The 7,045-nt window shown below is 53.3% G+C and overlaps 1 protein-coding gene across 1 annotated transcript in view; it reads left to right on the forward strand.

The window, feature by feature from the left end:
* The first annotated feature begins 6,474 nt into the window (after positions 1–6,474).
* Positions 6,475–7,045, forward strand: part of CTPS1 (CTP synthase 1) — a 26,867-nt gene continuing 26,296 nt past the window's right edge. Inside the window, exon 1 of the mRNA XM_004678856.2 lies at positions 6,475–6,614. The gene's annotated coding sequence lies outside the window, so the exon portion shown is untranslated. The remainder of the gene's footprint in view (positions 6,615–7,045) is intronic.

Here is a 7,045-nt window from a genome sequence, read left to right on the forward strand (position 1 = left end):
AAGTCAAGTGCAAATAGCCCCTCAACTACCATAAGAGGCTGCCAATCACACTGTGGCCCCTTCTACCCTCCCACCACCAGCACCGGAGAGGCAGAGTTAGTTGTCTGTCCGTGGCCTCTAGCTTCTGGCTGGACAGGTAGCAGGCCCCCGATAGATGTTTGATGAGCTGAATTAAGACTGAAATCACCCATGGTGTTTAACTACCTGTGGTCGGGCTCTCCCCCACCCAATCTCTCCAACACAAATGTGTCTTGCAACATATGGCTCCCCCCACCCCCTGCACCTGCTGGCACCCTACTGGCTCGCCTGCAACCCTCTCCTGTGTGGATGCTATTAGGACCACTCATCCTTATAGTACATATCCTGTATCCTCTTCATTAACACTTGCAGGAGAAGTTGGCTTCTGAGCTCAGTAGCGTGAAAAACCCTTTACATACACTCAGGGAACAGTTATTGAGTAGCTACTACAAGCTGGCAATGTGACAGGAGGGGCTATTGTGAGCGGAGGGGATATATATGCTGGAGAAGCATTCATAAATGACATGCAATCTGCTGGGGGTAGCTCAGACTTCACATAGCCAATGACCCCATCAGTGATTATGGTTCTGATAAAAACTACCAAGAAAAAGTAGTTGGGGGTGGGTGGGTTTGGGAGCCATTAAAGAGACCAAGGGGCTATTGGAGGGAGTGATATTTCTTCTGAGCTATTGTGTCTGGTTTTCTAATTATTCATATTGACCCACTTCGCCTGGGCTGCTGGGAAGTATGTGACCCACCTCTAAGAAAAGATCAAGCATTTGGGAGAGAGTTTAATTTCTGGATTCATTTAGTGAAGGGTCAAATATTTACCAAATGCCTACTATGTGCTGAGGTCAACCAGATAGGGTATAGAACAGTACATAAAATGAACAGGTGCCAGGTCTCATGGAGCTCATAAATGGGTGGGAGATCGGGGAAGGTAATGAACAATTAAAATATAACTGTGCAAGGAGGATGCTCAGTGAAGTCCAGGCAGCAGAAGGAGGATGGGGGAGATATGCTAACTCCAAGTGGGGGGAGGATGGCTGTGCAGAAAAGCTACTTTGGGGAAATGAAGCTCAAGCTGAAAAGTGACCTTAGGGAGACAGAGGGAAGGAGATAGTCCAGCTGTGGGAAAGAGAACAGATGGCAAGTGTGGGGCTCAGAGAGTTCAGTGTGGCCAGAGCGAGGAGGGTCCTGTCACTGGACAGGCAGGTCCAGGCCCGTGTGTGCATATAGAGTGTGTATATAGTCCCATAAATCAAGAGTGGTTTTGACTTTAGCTTGAAGGCAAGGGACTGTCATCGAGGGAATAAGGTTTCTAGCTCAATTTCCCCTTTGCCTCATTTTTTCTCTATCTCTCTCACACACACAAACACACAGAGCCTTAAAGCCTTTCATGGCAAAGTGAGGGTATAACCAACTCACTCATTAACATAATTAAAGAAAGCTATCTCAAAGAAAATACAGCACATGCATACTAACAGATACGTATAGATGCGTATCACATATATCACACACACATCCAGAGTCTCTTACACAGGAAACAAGAGACTAGTGATACCGACTGCCTCTGGGAGGCAAATTACCTGGGTGGAAAATATATGGAAGGGAAGGCTTTTTCAATAAAAGCCTTTTTACCTTTTGAATTTCGTGACATTTACATACTTGTTAAAAAATAGGTAGAATTTAACTTTAGAATAAATCTGGGAGTAATACAAATCTAATTTTATCAGTAAACTTATAAAGTCACTTGTAAAAACACATAAATACAACAACTTAAAGCCGACAATTGTGTCTGTCTCCTGCCTTTGCTCATCACGATCATTCGAGAGCCAGGATGCTGGCATATTGCTGTGAGAGGGGTGAAAGAAACTCCAAGAAACCTTGGTGAGAAAACTGCTAGATTTGGTGGTGGGTAAAAGGAGAGGCAGGACAGAAAGCTTTCAAAGTGAACCTCATCTATGCGATGAGGAGCATGTTGACATTTTTCAGTTCCAGCCTCATGTTCTGTAATGTGATGATGCCATCTGCACCACACATTAGTAGTGGGGACAACTGCATGTGCCCGGCCCCGGTTATTAAAAGGTGAACTAGACTGTACCTGATAAGGGAAGGGAGACCAGAGAGGCCAAGGAACCTCAAAGAGATGACAATCTGATGTGGTGGAGACAGACCAGGTAGGGCCACCTGGCAGCGGGAGCCCTGGGACATGGAAGAGAGCGCTGTCTGGGGCTGGGTTTCCCAGGACCAGTCTGAGGTGGGTTCTTGGGTCAGGGAATGACTGAGAAATGCTCTCCGTTGAACCTGTCAGGAAATGAGGGCTGCAAGATGGGGGCAGTTGGGAGCTGGCAAGGCTTGAGGCGACCTCAGGGTTGGCAAGCTTTTTCCTTCAGACCAAATCTGAATTTCTGTAAATAAAGAGCTGTTCTGGAATACAGATACGCTTATTTCACTGATGTACCCCGGGGTGACTCTTGCGCTTTGAAAGTAGCATTGAGTAGTTGGGACCAAGTCTGCCTGAACCACAAACCCTAAAATACTTGCTATCTGGCCCATAGTAGAGCATGTGCTCGGCCTGGTTTGGCTGTGTCTGGCCTCCCACCTCCCACCCCTGGATCGCCGAGTGCCAGAGCAGAGTAGCGGGGCAGAGGGGTCCCTCCCCATCCTACCCCCAGGACCATGCCCCAGCACAGGGTGGACGTGATGGCCCCTGCACTTGGGTGCTACAGAGTGAAGTCCAGGTTGGACACATAAATGTGGGAGCGGTCAGGATACATCTGTATCAAGGATGCGTACTCAGGGTCTGGATGAGATCACCTAGAGGGAGACTGTAGGTGGCGAAGAGATCTCAGGACTGGGCCCTGGGGCCAACAGTATTTACAGGTCAGTAAGAGTTAAGGACCTGGGAAAAGAGATCCAGAAGGAGAGACCTGAACTAGGAGTCAAGTAAAGCATATGCCTCAAGGAGGGAGTGCAGAGCAATGAGAAATGCTGCTGGGGGAGTTGTCCATATGGGGGGGCAGGCATGGGGGGGGATGGCTGCACCTCAGGGCACACAGTTTTTGAACCCAGAGAGGGGAGAGGAGCGGCCAAGGTGCAAACATGCATGCTACACAATGGTCCTCACTGACCATTGTTAACAGGCCCTTGGAAATGGACACTATGTGAATAGGGTCTAAAGGAACCAGTTTTACTAGTTTACTAGAGGCTACCTGTCATATTTCTAGTCCTAAAGCATCACCAGACATCTAAATAAAGACCCAAATCACTTCTGATGTAAAACACAATTCCAGCTCAGGGGCTCCGGTGGCAGGGCCTTGGAGGGGGGAGCGGGGGGGGGGGGGTGCTCAGGGGAGCAAGCCAGGAACCAACTTGGGCAGGGCATCCTTCCATCACAGGATGCAACACACCCCCCTCACTCCTGCTGGGGCAGAGCAGACATGCTAATGAACCCAACAGCACACCTCTGGGATGTGCGAGGAAACCGGGTATGGGGGAAACCCCCGCAGATGGGGTGCACATGCCAGTTCCACACAGATACTGGCCCTGGCCAGAGCAGATCCTGCCTGCTCCCGGTGGTAACAAAAGGATATAATGAAACGCTATCCAAGCCCCGCCCCCCCTTTACAGCCATGCTTGCTATCCTTACCTGGGACTTGATGACACCTGGATGCCAGCCTGGGCTGGTCTACAGAGCAGAGTGGAGACACAGAGCTCCATCTTCTCTCAAGAGCAGTGTCAGTGGGGTGGCATGATCAACAGCCCGCAGAAGGATTCAAGAGAGAGCGCAGGCCCGGGACCCAGCAAGCGCAAACGGCATTCTAGTGGTCTTGAAAGGGGGCACAGAGAAATGGAGGGGAGCCAGAGAATTATGCAGAGACAAGAGAGGGATTTTAAGGTGGGAGAAATTATAGCATGGGGTGGGGGGTGATCTTGTGGAGTGGGAGAAACTGACGACGCTGAAGGGGAGAACCTTCAGTAGGTGATGAAGTTAGTAAGTCTGCCGCTGAGATTCTGCTGAGTGCTCAAGCAGAGTTGCTGCTGTCTGTTGCTGCCCCCAGTAGTGTCTGTGCTACCTTGACCCTCTCCCCAAACAATAAGGAAAGTCCAGGGGGTGGCAAGCTTCCGCATACAAACTGTATAAAACCCTGCTCTTTCTACTTTTGGGAACTATCCCACTGGGCTTGCCGGCGAGACAAATAAGTCTCTCTCCACCTCTCTGAGAGCCGCCTGATTTCTCTGGGGAAAAATGCCATAATGAGAGGAGATGGCACTTGAAGGGAGGAGGGGTGACCTCTGGAACATGGACAGTGCGTCCACAGTACAGGACAGAAGGCAGAGACTGTGTGCACAGATAAATGTAGCTGGTGGCTATGGAGGAGGGGGCTCGTCCAAATTCTCCTGAGGGCGTCTGTTTTCTCACTGAACTAGAAAGCAGGACCATAAGCTGAGAGTGCACTTAGGGGAGGAGATGCAAGGGCTTGAGACAGGGAAGTGTCATGTGGTCATGCAGAAAAATGTTCTGGAAGGGGCTCCTTTTGGTATCTCCCACAGCACACGATGTCAGCAAGCACTTTCTCGGTGTCTGTTATGCCCCACTTAGTAAATGCCAACTGCTTCTTAAGACTCTGCAAACGCATGCCAAGCATGTTTGAGAGTTGGAGCTGGTGTGGCCCAGGGGGACTGGCAGGGCAGCAGGGCTGATCTAGGTTTGCCAGGAGACAGAGCCATTTTATTGAGCTGCCACAGCAGCCTGCTAACATTGTTTTGAATTCTAGCTGTCTGAGTGACTCCTTAAATACACACCTAATCGCATCCCACCTTCAATGAAGATATGACAAATTGCTCCTAGGGAACTAACAGCAACACTGGGGTAAGGAGGTGAGAGACTGACTTTTCAGATCTTGTGCAGTGGTTGGAAAAAAAGTGAACCAGTAAGTCCTCAGCCTGAAGTCTTTCATAGGTTCTCAGAAACTGCATCTCTAAGCAATTTAAGCATGACTAATAAGAAACGAGGGCCTCAAATAACGTCTTTCAGTCAGATTTTCTCTATTAGTATTATGAGGACGTGAAGATTGAACAAAACTACCTCATTCAAGGTTAACTGCTGTATTCACTCTACAAAAGAAAAACAAACCCCCTTCAAAAAAGCTTCTGTCCCGAGGAGAAAGGAAATCCTCTAATGCTCTGCCTGTATGACCTCACCAGCCTGATGCCACGGCAGTCTGTCTTTGGCTCTGCCAGCAGTCACATGTTCTTCCAGCTCAGTCAGTAGTGCTGGCCCTTTGAGGTCTTCACGCAGGCTTTCCCTTCTGCATCTGTCTCGTCCTTGTCCCCTTCTTCCAAAATGAATGCCAGTTCACTTTAGGTCTTAGTTTTTTTTTTTTTCCCTTAAGGTTTATTTATTTATTTATGCGTACAGAGCTGGAGTACAGGCCAGAGGTGCAGGGGCGGTGAGAGGATTCACCAGAGCCAGAGTGGGGAGCAGCACGGGCAGATCAAGGAAGCACACTGCTGAGGGGAGCAGCGGGCGGGTCAGGAGAGGTCTGCCACGCCATGTGGTCACCTCCGGGGCAGGGATTGAACTAATGCTGAAAGCTTCTTGGTGCTGTGTTTTAACCTGCTGCGCCACCAGGGAGGGCCCAGGTCTTAGTTTTAAAGTCCCCTTTTCAGGCACGACTGCCCTGCCTGAATTCTCAGCCCCCACTGCGGGGAGGCCCTGGCAGCCAGTAGACGTACGGCGCCCTGGTCAGTACCCAGGAGGGACACTCATTCCCCTAGCAAAGCATAATGAAATGTAAAGAGCTGGCCAGTTGGCCTCACTGCTTCCCGGACCCCGGATAGAGTCCGACAGAGTCCAGCACAGTGTGGCACACGGCGGGGGCGGGCACTCACTAAGTTAGCTGGATGAAACTGCAGGTCTCTGGGCCCATGTCCAGCTAAAGCAGCCTCCTGCAGGATAGACGGGGCAAAGGCAGATGAGCGAGGAGCCAGCGCCCAGCCACCCTCTTGGCCTTCCCTTTTAGAGGTCAGATGACACCGCCTGCGTCCCTCGGGAGGCGTGTAAGAGACCAGCTGAGGTCGCACCACTTCGAGTCCAATGAGTTGCTCCCGAGGTCTAACGGTTTAGAGACATGGAATGAAGGGTCTGGTCTCTCCAAAGGCTGTTGCGGAAGGGGGCTGGAGCCAGGCGACAGGTTTTCTAGGACAGAGTCCAAAGGGGGCTTCCTCTTCTTCCAGTGAGAAAGCTTAGCCTACGGGCTGGGACAACACCGTAGAGGAAGCCGCGCCCACCTGCCCAGCCTCGAACCGCCAAGCGTGCAGGGTCCCCAGCGAGGGTGGGGCGAGTGGGAGAGCGCGTCCGCCCCGCGCCTGCGCACTCGCACGCGGGCGGGCACCCGCGCACCCAGGCCCCGCCCCGGGGAGGGCCCGCGCTTGCCCCGCCCCCCCTGCGTGCGCACAGCCTGGAGCCCGCCTCCGTCAAAGACTGCCGGGCGCATGCGGCCGGGCCGGTTCACTGGCGGCCGGGGGCTCAGCGCGGACGTCGGCCACCGAGCTCTCTAGCGGACGGCGGGATTCGAGGCCCGCCTCAGGTAGGCCGACTCCAGGGATCCTCAGGGAACTGTTCTCTCTGCAGGAGTCGGCGGCGCGCGCTGAGCGCGGCGCGGGACTGCCCCGCCGCCGAGTGACAGGCACCGCGTTCACCAATCGGCGGGGAGAGAGCTGGCCGGCCTGCCCAATGGGCTGCGTGCCTAACGGGAGCGGGGCGGGTGACCAGGCCCGCGAGGAGCCGGCTCCCGCGCGCGGGGCCGCGTGGCCGGCCGCTGCTGGGCAGAGGGGCCGCCGGGGGCGTGAGGCGGCGGGCGCGGCGGCGCCGGTTTCGGTGCTGTCTGGATCGACTAGCCGGGTGGCCGGGGAGGACTCGTGGGACGGAGAGGGCCCCCTCCGCTCAGCCTCCCGGAGCCCTCACCCGCCGCGGCGGTCCCTGGGTCCTGGCGCGGCCTCGCCCCTCGGGCCGCGCGGC

Source organism: Condylura cristata, unplaced genomic scaffold, assembly GCF_000260355.1.
Source record: "Condylura cristata isolate star-nosed mole 26May11 unplaced genomic scaffold, ConCri1.0 scaffold00008, whole genome shotgun sequence".
In the NCBI taxonomy this organism is placed as follows: Eukaryota; Metazoa; Chordata; class Mammalia; order Eulipotyphla; family Talpidae; genus Condylura; species Condylura cristata.